Raw genomic sequence first — 13,639 nt, forward strand, 5'->3', positions numbered from 1 at the left:
AGAGTTACTAGAATTATGCCAAGGAAACAAAGACTTGATGACGTATTTGTCACACTTCAACCGGTTAGTAGTGGAAACCGCTTGGCCAGAGGAAAAAAGGTCAGCAGTATTTTATCAAGGGTTAAAAGATGAACTGAAAGACTTATTGGCCCAAGTTGAACCGCAACTGGAAACTTGTACTGATTTAATTATTCTAACCCTGAGGATAGATCATAGACTCTCAGAGAGAAAAGGAGGAAGGAAAAAATGGGAAAAAACCAACTGGCGAATGGAAAGGCCAGACACCTTCAGTTGTCCTCAGATCCTATTGTAGAACTGTTCACCCATCATTGACTAAAGAGGAGAAAGACATGCAACAAAGAAATGGACAGAAATGGACAGTGTCTGTATTGTGGAAAAAAGGGTAATTTTGTAAAAGAATGTCAAAAGAAACCCAAAGGTAAAATTGATCCAACATTTGTGACAAAGAAAAAGATTGCAATTGCTTTGGAAAATTCACAGGAAAACTGAAGTGCCCAAGAAAAAACGAAGGGGACCTCTTGGGCAAATTGACAAACTCTTCAATGTGTTCTTGCACAAATCGGTATGTCAAACATTTTCGTATTTTACTACAACTGACTGTACAGGGAAAAAGACATAGGCGGTCATTCCAACCGCGGCGGGCGGCTATGGCGGGAACCGCCGACGGCGGCGGTCATTCTGGCTTTCCCGCTGGGCCGGCGGGCGACCGCCAAAAGGCCACCCGCCGGCCCAGCGGGAAAGACCCAGCAACGATGAAGCCGGCTCCGAATGGAGCCGGCGGAGTTGCTGGGGTGCGACGGGTGCAGTGGCACCCGTCGCGATTTTCAGTGTCTGCAAAGCAGACACTGAAAATCATTATGGGGCCCTGTTAGGGGGCCCCTGCACTGCCCATGCCAGTGGCATGGGCAGTACAGGGGCCCCCAGGGGCCCCACGACACCAGTTCCCGCCATCCTGTTCCTGGTGGTAAAAACCGCCAGGAACGGGATGGCGGGAGGGGGGTCGGAATCCCCATGGCGGCGCTGCAAGCAGCGCCGCCATGGAGGATTCCCTGGGCCAGGGGAAAACCGGCGGGAAACCGCCGGTTCCCCTTTTCTGACCGCGGCTTTACCGCCGCGGTCAGAATGGCCCAGGAAGCACCGCCAGCCTGTTGGCGGTGCTTCCGCGGTCCCCGGCCCTGGATCGGAATGACCCCCATAATGTACAAGTTCTAATTGATTCAGGGGCAACAGGACATTTTGTGGACCAACAAACCGCACTAGACTTGCATATACCCAGTGTCAAGAAAAAGGTTCCTGAAGTTGTTTATGCAGTTGATGATAGTGAATTGGCTGAAGGCCCCGTTACTAAACAAACCTCACAAATACAAATGATTTTAAAAAATGATGAAAATCAAAACCACTGTGAGATAATTTGCTTTGATATAATCCAAGCACCCCAATATGGTTTTATTTTAGGAATGCCATGGTTAATGTTACACAATCCATGCATAGACTGGCGCAACTAGGTTTTGCATTTTTCTTCTTCCTCTTCTGTAAAACAATGTCTTCAACCAAGACGAGACTAAGAAGGAAATCTTCAGCACTCTATTGCTACTGCAGTCGAGAAAGAAATTGATTTGCCACCACAGTATTCAGAATATACTGACATTTTATGTGAAAAGAAAGCGAGCTCCTTACCACCTCACTGGCCGTATGACTGTCAGATCGATCTTGTACCCAGTGCCAATATACCAAATTGTACAATCTATGCATTATCAGAGAAAGAAAATCAAGTCCTACGAGAATACCTTGATAAATGCTTGTAGGAGGCTGGCCTGGCTTGTAGTGGGTACCAAAGGTACTTACACCTTCTGCCAGGTCCAGTTATCCCTTATTAGTGTAGAAGAGGTGTTTCTAGCAGCTAAGGCTGATAGAAGGTAGCTATGGCAAAGCAGCTTAGGCTGAACTAGGAGACATGTAAAGCTCCTACTATACCACTGGTGTCATATGCACAATATCATAAGAAAACACAATACACAGATATACTAAAAATAAAGGTACTTAATTTTTATGACAATATGCCAAAAGTATCTCAGTGAGTACCCTCAGTATGAGGATGCCAAATATACACAAGATATATGTACACAATACCAAAAATATGCAGTAATAGCAAAAGGAAGTAATGCAAGCAGTGTAAAGCTACAATAGATTGCAATAGGAGCACATAGGTATAAGGGCAACACAAACCATATACTCCAAAAGTGGAATGCGAACCACGAATGGACCCCAAACCTATGTGAGCTTGTAGAGGGTCGCTGGGACTGTAAGAAAACAGTGAGGGTTAGAAAAATAGCCCACCCCAAGACCCTGTAAGGTAGGTGTTAAATGCACCTACAACCCCCAGAGAGCACAGAAGTCGTGATAGGGGGATTCTGCAAGGAAAACCAACACCTGCAATGCAACAACAGTGGATTTCCGGACCTGAGTACCTGTAAGACAAGGGGACCAAGTCCAGGAGTCGTGACAGTGTCGAGAGTGGGCAGGAGCCCAGGAAATGCCAGCTGAGGGTGCAAGAAAGCCGCCACCGGATGGAAGAAGCTTGGTGTTTTGCAAGAACGAAGAGGACTAGGAACTTCCCCTTTGGACGGTGGATGTCCCATGTTGTGAAAAAGCTTGCAGAGGTGTTCCCACGCAGAAAGACCGCAAACAAGCCTTGCTAGCTGCAAGGGTCATGGTTAGGGTTTTTGGATGCTGCAGTGGCCCAGGGGGGACCAGGATGTCGCCACTTGGATGAGGAGACAGAGGGGGCACCCAGCAAGTCATGGAGCCCTCACAGAAGCAGGCAGCACCTGCAGAAGTACTGGAACAGGCACTTAGAAGAGGAGTGAACTGGAGTCCACCCGAAGTCACTAAAGGGAATCCCACGACGCCAGAGGACAACTCAGAAGGTTGTGCACTGCAAGTTAGAGTGTCGGGGACCCAGGCTTGGCTGTGCACAAAGGAAAGAGTGCACAGGTGCCGGAGCAGCTGCAAATCATGCGGTACCCAGCAATGCAGTCTAGCGTGGGGAGGCAAGGACTTACCTCCACCAAACTTGGACTGAAGAGTCACTGGACTGTGGGAGTCACTTGGACAGAGTTGCTGAGTTCCAGGGACCACGCTCGTCGTGCTGAGAGGGGACCCAGAGGACCGGTGATGCAGTCTTTTGTTGCCTGCGGTTGCAGGAGGAAGGTTCCGTCGACCCACGGGAGATTTCTTCAGAGCTCCTGGTGCATAAAGGAGGCAGGCTACCCCCAGAGCATGCACCACCTGGAAACAGTCGAGAAAGCCGGCAGGATGAAGCGATACAAGGTTGCTAGTAGTCGTCTTGCTACTTTGTTGCGGTTTTGCAGGCGTCCTGAGCAGTCAGCGGCCGATCCTTTGACAGAAGGTTAAGAGGGAGATGCAGAGGAGCTCTGGTGAGCTCTTTCATTCGTTATCTCAAGAATTCCGCAAAGCAGAGACCCTAAATAGTCAGAAAAGGAGGTTTGGCTACCTAGGAAGGAGGATTGGCTATTAAGAGAGGTAAGAGCCTATAAGAAGGAGTCTCTGACGTCACCTGCTGGTACTGGCCACTCACAGCAGTCCAGTGTGCCAGCAACACCTCTGAATCCAAGATGGCAGAGGTCTGGGGCACACTGGAGGAGCTCTGGGCACCTCCCCTGGGAGGTGCAGGTCAGGGGAGTGGTCACTCCCCTTCCCTTTGTCCAGTTTCATGCCAGAGCAGGGCTGGGGGATCCCTAAACCGGTGTAGACTGGCTTATGCAGAGATGGGCAGCATCTGTGCCCATCAAAACATTTCCAGAGGTTGGGGAAGGCTACTCCTCCCCAGCCATCACACCTATTTCTAAAGGGAGAGGGTGTTACACCCTCTCTCAGAGGAAATCCTTTGTTCTGCCTTCCTGGGCAAGGACTGCCTGGACCCCAGGAGGGCAGAAACCTGTCTGAGGGGTTGGCAGCAGCAGCAGCTGCAGTGGAGACCCCGGAAAGGCAGTTTGGCAGTACCCGGGTTCTGTGCTAGAGACCCGGGGGATCATGGAATTGTCTCCCCAATGCCAGAATGGCATTCGGGTGACAATTCCATGATCTTAGACATGTTACATGGCCATTTTCGGAGTTACCATTGTGAGGTTATACATAGGTAGTGACCTATGTATAGTGCACGCATGTAATGGTGTCCCTGCACTCACAAAGTCTGGGGAATTTGCCCTGGACGATGTGGGGGCACCTTGGCTAGTGCCAGGGAGCCCTCACACTAAGTAACTTTGCACCCAACCTTCACCATGTGAAGGTTAGACATATAGGTTACTTATAAGTTACTGAAGTGCAGTGGTAAATGGCTGTGAAATAACGTGGACGTTATTTCACTCAGGCTGCACTGGCAGGCCTGTGTAAGAATTGTCAGATCTCCCTATGGGTGGCAAAAGAAATGCTGCAGACCATAGGGATCTCATGGAACCCCAATACCCTGGGTACCTCAGTACCATATACTAGGGAATTATATGGGTGTACCAGTATGCCAATGTGAATTGGTGAAATTGGTCACTAGCCTGTTAGTGACAATTTGGAAAGCAGAGAGAGCATAACCACTGAGGTTCTGGTTAGCAGAGCCTCAGTGAGACAGTTAGTCATCACACAGGGAACACATACAGGGCACATACTCATGAGCACTGGGGCCCTGCCTGGCAGGGTCCCAGTGACACATAGACTAAAACAACATATATACAGTGAAATATGGGGGTAACATGCCAGGCAAGATGGTACTTTCCTACAATGCTTAGCCAACGAGCTAATTCGGCCATCACGATCTCCAGCGCTTCTCCACTGTTTTTCGTACCCAAAGCTAATGGCGAATTGAGACCTTGTATTGACTTTAGAGCGATAAACAAGATCACTGTTAAAAATAAATATCCACTGCCTCTCATACCAGTCTTGTTAGATCAGGTAAAATCCGCCGTTATTTACACCAAACTTGACTTATCACCTAGTTCGAATTCGAGAAGGAGATGAGTGGAAAATGGCTTTTAAAACTCGTTATGGTCTCTTTGAGTATCTAGTGATGCCGTTTGGTCTCTGCAATGCCCCAGCAGCTTTCCAATATGTCCTAAATGATGTTCTGAGAGAATACCTAGATATCTTTGTCATCGTTTATATTGACAATATATATTGATTTATTCAAACTCTGAAGAAATATATGAAGAACATGTAAAAAAGGTATTACAAACTCTACAAAACCATAATTTGTTTTGCAAATTAAGTAAATGCGAATTCCATACTAAAGAAGTTGAATTTTTGGGAGTCATTCTAACACCTGACAGCATGCAAATGACTGAAAGAAAAATTCAAGCTGTATCTGAATGGCCCACACCAAAATCAGTACATGACATTTAGGGGGTCATTCAGACCCCGGCGGGCGGCAGGAGCCGCCCGCCTGGAGGGAACCGCCATATGGGCGCTCACCGCGGAGGCCATTCTGGCTTTCCCGCTGGGCTGGCGGGCGACCGCCAGAAGGCCGCCCGCCAGCCCAGCGGGAAACCCCTTCCCACGAGGAAGCCGGCTCCGAATGGAGCCAGAGGAGTGGGAAGGTGCGACGGGTGCAGTTGCACCCGTCGCAAATTCCAGTGTCTGCTGAGCAGACACTGGAATTCAAAGTGGGGCCCTCTTACGGGGGCCCCTGCAGTGCCCCACGACACCCCTCACCGCCATCCTGTTCCTGGCGGTCGGAACCGCCAGGAACAGGATGGCGGTGAGGGGGTCGGAATCCCCCATGGCGGCGCAGCAAGCTGCGCCGCCATGGGGGATTCCCAGGGCAGCGGAAAACCGGCGGGAGACCGCCGGTTTTCCTGGTCTGACTGCGGCCAAACCGCCGCAGTCAGAATGCCCTGAGGGGCACCGCCAGCCTGTTGGCGGTGCTCCCGCATCCCCGGCCCCGGCGGTCCTTGACCGCCGGGGTCGGAATGACCCCCTTAATGTTTTTGGGGTTTTAGTAATTTTTATCGAAGCTTCATCCATCACTTCTCCCAAAAGATAGCACCAATTACCAAATTGCTAAGGAAAAGGGCCGTCTTCAACTGGTCCCACGAGACAAAGGAAGCATTTCAAGACGTGAAAAAGGCATTTACTTCAGCTCCCATTCTAGCTCATCCCAATGTGGAGGAACCATTCATTGTGGAAGCTGATGCATCCAATGTCGCTGTTGGGGCCATCCTATCCCAACGTCACAGAGAAACTGGACAGTTGCACCCCATAGCATATATGTCAAGAAAACTGAATGAAGTAGAACAGAATTCCACCATAACAGAAAAATAATTATTAGCAATTCACAATGCTTTCAAAGAATGGAGACATTATCTATTGGGAGCAAAACACACCATAACTGTGTACTCTGACCATAGAAACTTACAATTTATGAGTTCTGCCAGACTACTAACCCCCAGGCAACTGAGATGGATGCTATTCTTTGCAGAATTTGATTTCATAGTGACTTTTAGATCAGGAGTAGATAATCATAAGGCCGACGCATTGTCTAGACAAGATTCTTTGATCACACATACTGAACAAAAACCATGCCTATTATAACGCCTTCAAAAGTGTTGTTTTTAATAGCATCTGAGAAGTTCTTTGATCTTATTCGTAATCATTTTCACATCACCAAGTGGCAAGAGTGGTTACAACAAGACACCAAAAGGTCCATTCAACAAGGCCTACCTCTGTAAGAATCTCGAGTATTCCTGCCTACTGAGAAGTTAAGAGCGACAGCTTTTCATTGGTTGCATAGTCATCCTCTGGCAGGTCATCCAGGTCCTCAAAAAACACTAGAACGCATGAAAAGGTATTTTTGGTGGCCTACATTTGTTCATGAATTAAAGCAAATGCTACAATCATGTGAAGTATGTGCAAAATGCAAAAGCGAACATAGCAAGCCTAAAGGACTATTTATACCTCTACCCGTTCCCAATCATCCATGGAAACGTATCTCTGTGGATTTTATTACTGGCCTTCGTCAAGTAAAGCAATTTACAACTATTTTAGTGGTGGTGGATAGTCTTACCAAATATGCTCATTTCATTGCATGTAAAGGTCTCCCAACCCCCAACACCTTATCAACTATCATCTTAGAAAACATCGTTTACCTTCATGGACTTCCAAGAGTCATCCTCTCTGATAGAGAAACACAATTTTCTGAGCGTTTTTGGCAGCAATAGTGCAAGGCTTTACGAATTTATTCAACTTTATCCACTAGTTATCATCCACAAGCGGATGGTCAAACAGAGAAACTAAACCAAACTCTAAAACAATACTTACAATGTTATGCAACAAAGTCTCCTAGAACCTGGCTGGATCACTTGTGGCTTGCAGAACTGGTTTAGAACAACTCTCACCACTCTTCAATAAACTCAACTCCTTTTTATGGTTTATATGGGCGTCATCCACACATTTTGCCAGTTACGCTACCTGCTTCTACTCAAACCACCCCAGAAGTCATGGACATGTTAACACACAATGAAAAGGAACATTCACAATTGCAAACAAATCTGCACCAAGCAAAGACAAAATATAAAATGCAATTTGACAAGAAACACCAGCCTGGTCCGCAATATACGGACAAAGATAGAGTTTGGTTATCCACAAAAAACTTTGTATTAAAAATAAAAATAAGTTTCATCCAAAATTCATGGGGCCCTATGAAGTTCTACAAAAAGTGAACCCTGTAACATATAAACTAAAATTGCCACCGTCCTTAAAAATTCATCTGGTGTTTCAGACTTCACTTCTTAAACCTGCTTCGCACTCAAGTGTCACACAACCTGCTCCTGTATTAGTCCAAGGTAATTGGGAGTATGAGGTGCGATCTAAGACTCCATATATCATGGATCTTCCCTTTGGTACTTAGTGTCCTGGAAGGGATACGGACTGGAAAATGACTCATGAGAACCTGCAAGACATGTTCATGCACCACGTTTGGTGCAACGCTTTCATCATCTCCATCCTGATAAGCCGGGCCCTGGACCGCGCTTGGGAGAGGGGTGTAATGTCAGAAATAAAGCTTTGCGTGGTCCAGGTCCCGCCCGAAACTCTGCTGAGCATATTTGCGGCGCTTCATGCGCACCACTTGTCATCCCCTCTTGTTCTAAAAGTGGTCATCAGCGTCGCCTGCCCTGTGGTAAAGCTCATGTAGCTGCAAGGTCAGGACATTGGTGGACAAGATGCAGTTATCAGTGCTATTTTAGGAATGGACTACAATTCCAAGGTTTCTAGAGGCAGCAGCCATCTTGGGGTGTGGCAGGCCTATAAAGCCCAGCCACACCCGAGCACATTGCTCACTATTTTGAAGACTTCGATGCAGTCAGACCTCATGGGGGTTCCTCTGATTAAGAGCAGATTTCCTGCATGGCAGATTGACAGTAAATCAGAGTATCCTTGTTTCCATGGTGAATTCAGATACGAGTAGGTTGTACTGGTAGCGGTAAGGTCTTCATGAGCCCAATCTTGAAGGGAGTTGTTTACTTCCAAAACGCAAAGCTCCCCTTAGCACAACGAGCAAAGCATTTTCAGTTTAAAGAGTAAAGTGCCTTGGCACAACGATCAAAGCGCTTCGGATCACATGAGTAAAGCGCCCCTTAGCACAACGAGCAAAGCGCTTCAGTCCACTTTTGTAAAGCGCCCTTGGCACGGCAATCAAAGCGCTTCAGTCCCCATTTGTAAAGCGCCCTTGGCACGGCAATCAAAGCGCTTCAGTCCACATGAGCAAAGCGCCCATGGCACAGCAATCAAATCGCTTCAGTCCACATGAGTAAAGCGCCCTTGGCACGGCAATCAAAGCACTTCAGTCCACATGAGTAAAGCACCCTTAGCATGGCAATCAAAGCGCTTCAGTCCACATGAGTAAAGCGCCCTTGGCACGGCAATCAAAGCGCTTCAGTCCACATGAGTAAAGTGCCCTTGGCACGGCAATCAAATCGCTTCAGTCCACATGAGTACAGCACCCTTGGCACGACAATCAAAGCGCTTCAGTCCACATGAGTAAAGCGCCCTTGGCACGTCAATCAAAGCGCTTCATGCCACATGAGTAAAACACCCTTGACACGACAAACCAACGCGTTTCAGGTCACATGAGTAAATCGGTCTTGACACGAAGATCGAAACACTTCAGGCCACATGAGTAAAGCGCCCCTTAGCATAACGAGCGTAGCGCTTCAGATAAAGCAAGTTAAAGCGCTCTCTGGCATTTTGAACAAAGCGCTTCATGTATGATGATCAAAGCACTTCATGAACAACAAGCAAGGCGCTTCTGTCCAACAAACAAAGCGTTTCAAGTTCAATGAGTAAAACTTTCAGGCCTAGGTAGTAAATGTGAACATTTTTCAGAGATAAACAAATTATAGTTTTATTGATTTTTGGGAAGCATAATATGTGAGATACATTTTTAAGTCTTTGAGTATTTCTAGGCTTGATCAAACGTTTATGTTTATGAATGCATAATTGTTACATGATTGATATTCAGAGAATGTCCATAGTCCAAGGCTCTTGCCATCTCTAGGTTCAGAGGTTGCAGGTTGTTCTTGTTCCATGATTCAAAGAAGGGGCTATGCCCAATTCACAAAGGGTCTCAATCTGATATCATGGAGACGCCTTTATTCAAGAGTCTATTGGTGAGTTATACTGTTATGAATGAGTGTATGCATATTTGTTCTAACCTTTTCTTTGCAGATCTCTCTCCATGCAGTTCCCTACCCTAATTCCCTTCCCTCCGACTGGCTTCATCATAACTCTGTGCTATAATAGTTTTCTGAGTTGGTGACGCTGGGAGGTGGGCCTTTTGTTCAACAGTGTGCAGATCCCGAGGAAAGGGCACTGTGACACTACTTCTCCCTGGTACACTTGTTTGTGTATGGAGGCAAAGGTAGCAATTAAGACGGACTCCACCGTGTGAAACTTCCGGGAACCCGTGTTTGGTGGGATCCAGGTAGCCTTCCTCTAGAAGAAGGTTTCCCAGTTCAGTATTGAGATGCTTTTCAAGAATCTTTGTTGGAGCAGGCAAGAGGGAATCCGGGTGTAAATTCTTCAGATCAACAGGATCACCCCCAGACCCCCAGGCTTACTGCCCTGATTGTGCCAAAGATTAAGGTAACCCTTCAAAACATGCCTCATGCCTGCCACTGCAGCCTTTAGTGCAGTTTTAATCTGCTATTTCAACCTGGCCAGGCCTAAACCTGTTTTTTATAAGTGTATAAGTCACACGTACAGTAGGCACTAACAACTCCTAAGGTTGGGTACATGGTACTTAAAAAAGTAGGACATGTAGCTTAAGTTTTATATGTATTGACATTGAAAAACTCATGAAGTTATTTTCACAGTTACCAGGCTATCTCTCCCATTGAATATCATAGGTTTACTTTATTACATTTATTAAAGTGTAGCTTCAGATTGGGAACAGGTCGGAAAATTGTTCTTGGACTCGTTTGTAGTTTAAAATACTTTTTAATGATAAACTTCAGTTTTAAGTCACAATTCTAGAAATGCGGCATTTAGAAACCTACAGTGCCTTTCTGCCAGAAGCCCAGGTCAAATGACTCTACTGTTTTGGTAGTATATTCCTCCTAGACTGTGACACAAAAGTAGGTTTGACAGGATGGGCCATCCTGCCTGGATGGCTAGGAGTGGAGCTGTTCATAGCTCAACATACTCTTCAAAGGGCTTTGCCCACTGAACACACAAAGGAGCCTGACACTGGCCTTTTGCCCCCCCCCCCCAAATATTTGGTAGCCAATTCCAGGAAGGGAAGGGGAGTGGGCCAGGTGTTGCCCCCCACACACACACAATGCTGACACTGGATATAAATGTTGAATTCTGAGACACGAAATCAGTTCACATCTGGACCTGTGGAATACTCTTAAGAATGACTGCCCTGCAGCCATGTTGCCTGAGGAAGGATAGTGGACCTGCTCCTTTGAACACAGCAGGCTCTAGTGACCCTGCAACCTATCTGCCAGCCAGTGCTTGCTGGACTGAGTCTTAACCTGCAAGGATCCCCCCAGGTCCTGGACCCTTGTTGTGGTGCTATAGTGGCCTCCTTCTGCTAGAAACCCACCCCTGGGACTTAGAAAATATGCTCTGAGAACCAGCAGGGGACTGGGACCTACATGCAGGCCAATACCACAAAGATGATTTCACTGCAGCTCCCAACACGCTGTTCTCCACAGCAGCAAATCCTCTTTCCAATGATGGTATCTTGCCTCGTGGAGCTCTCTTCCTGCAGACTCATCCCTCTGGGAGATTCCAAGCTCTACAAAACATTCTAAGTCCAAATAAATGTATTTTTACCTGGTTTCATGACAACTAGCACCCCACCGATGACACCAAGCTCCTTGGCTTGAATATCCAGGCTTTCCAAACCCAGAGCTCTTCCCTGTCATAATCAATAGTGCCACTTGTCCAGTGGCTCCTCATTATTGACTACCTCCTCTCAGTTACAGCCTATGTCCTGGCACTGCTGAGAATGCTACCTTTTACAGGAAATCCTCGGAATTTCTTCAAGTTTCCACTAAAAAAACATAACTCTGAATCTACTGATTTGATTTAATTCAGTTTTGTACCAGTTATTTATTAACAATTACTCTATTGTTTAATTGGTTTAGGTTTTGTTTTGGGTTGATCACAATTGAAATGAGTGACTTTTTCTGGTGCACTCTGCCAAGGAATTTGTTTGTTATTTGAGTGGGGATTCTGTCCCATTCAAATAATAACCACATTTCTTACAGTCTTGCACTATGGCATAAGGGTGCCTGCAGTGGGGTTGGCTGCTGAAACTGCACAATCACTGGGACACAATAATTCTGCACCACATCTTGATAGATATGACACAGTCAGCTCTCTCCAGTTCATGTAAGGCAGTTCAGCAAATTTACCTGCTGCCCTGCGTTGGGTGACCTGTTTGTCAATCTTGCCTAAAGTGTTCGAGCTGGCCTCTTTATTTTTGTAATAAACACCTATTTTTGATACTTATCACTTCCATTTCACATAGTGTTATATCCCAAGTTGCAATATTGGCCAATCTGATTTTAGAGGATATCCTCTTATGGGCCAAGGTGTGTTCTAACAGAATAATGAAAAGAAAAATGGAAACAGAAAACCAACAACCAGAATCCTTACCATGGAGAATAAAGCATTACAGTTACCTCGGCAATACTGTGGCTATCTTAAAAAAATCTGACTGGATTTTGTTCTTCGGTATCTACAGTAAGCCTTTGGACAACTGTGTGTAACCTTGTCATGGTAAAACACTTATGCCCAAATGCAAACATCAATTGTGAAGAATGTGCATCACTAAGAGACTACATTAAAGAACTTCTTTGCAAATAACACAAAAAACCTGGTGGGCTATTTACAATGGTAACTTAAAATTCTGAATAATTTACATGTGTACATTTACTTTACCACCTTTGAGTAACTTTACTACTTTTAACTATTCTGTAAGTTACTACAGCTCAAAAGGAGCACTAAGCCCAGCACCACACAATAGCAACCTCTTGTACTTCAACTCCCTCTCATAGAAAAAAATGGAAGTAGGGATTTAAAAGTACATAGGCAAAAATGATGAATTGAATTACATTTTTCAATTATTTAACATGTATATCTAAAATTAAAGGCCTCATTACGAGTTAGTGGGATGGGAAGACCCGTCTGCTGAACTTCAGACGGGGAAGTTGCCGCCTAACTGGCGACCTACCCACCAGCCCTATTTCGACTTCTCAAGGTTTCCACCTATCAGCCCAGCGGAAAAGTGGCATAATTGAGCCGTCGACAATGCTGCTGCCTGCAGGGAGCCCCACACCCTTGTAATGCGCACTGTCTGCACAGCATTATGAGGGTGCTGGACAGGGGGACCCCTGCGCTGCCAAAGCAATATGCCTGGACCACCCTGTGGCCTCCTGAATCTGTTCTCCGCCAACCTTCTTTTTAGTGATGAGAACCAGCTCATAGTCAGCAGGTTAGCACTGACTTCAGTGCCACACTGGCTGATTACAACTTGCACCACCATCAGCCCACCAGGAACATTGTTCCCAGCGGAGACAGTGGTGTTTGGGCTCCGAGCGCCAAACTCTTACTTTGAAGGTTGGACCACCAAACCAGCGGTGGACATGACTCACAATGAGGCCCAAAGTGTTTTTATAATTTGCTTTTCTAAAATGTTTTTGAAGAGTAAACTTAATGTAAAAATAATTTTGATCAAAATAAAACTACATTATTTTTACTTACATCTACATATCACCTTTAATAGATATAATTACATAATAGGTAAATATAATTCATTTACTTTAAGTGAAGTTTTTGAATTGAATTAAATTAAAGTTAATTCATTTTCTTACATTATAATAATTAAATATTTAGTTACAAGTCCAGTTCATAATGTTGCAGCATTTTATAGTGTGGTCTGCATTTAAAATAAATGCATATAATACATTTAAACTAATATTTAACTATTTTTGTGATTTTCTTTAAGTGTGAGTAATCATTTAATTGTTCTATGGTTTAACATAGGGAAATCTCTCCCCTATGTTATGACCCAAAAACTAAAAAAATAACATTAACCTGAGAA

Source organism: Pleurodeles waltl, chromosome 10, assembly GCF_031143425.1.
Source record: "Pleurodeles waltl isolate 20211129_DDA chromosome 10, aPleWal1.hap1.20221129, whole genome shotgun sequence".
Classification (NCBI taxonomy): domain Eukaryota; kingdom Metazoa; phylum Chordata; class Amphibia; order Caudata; family Salamandridae; genus Pleurodeles; species Pleurodeles waltl.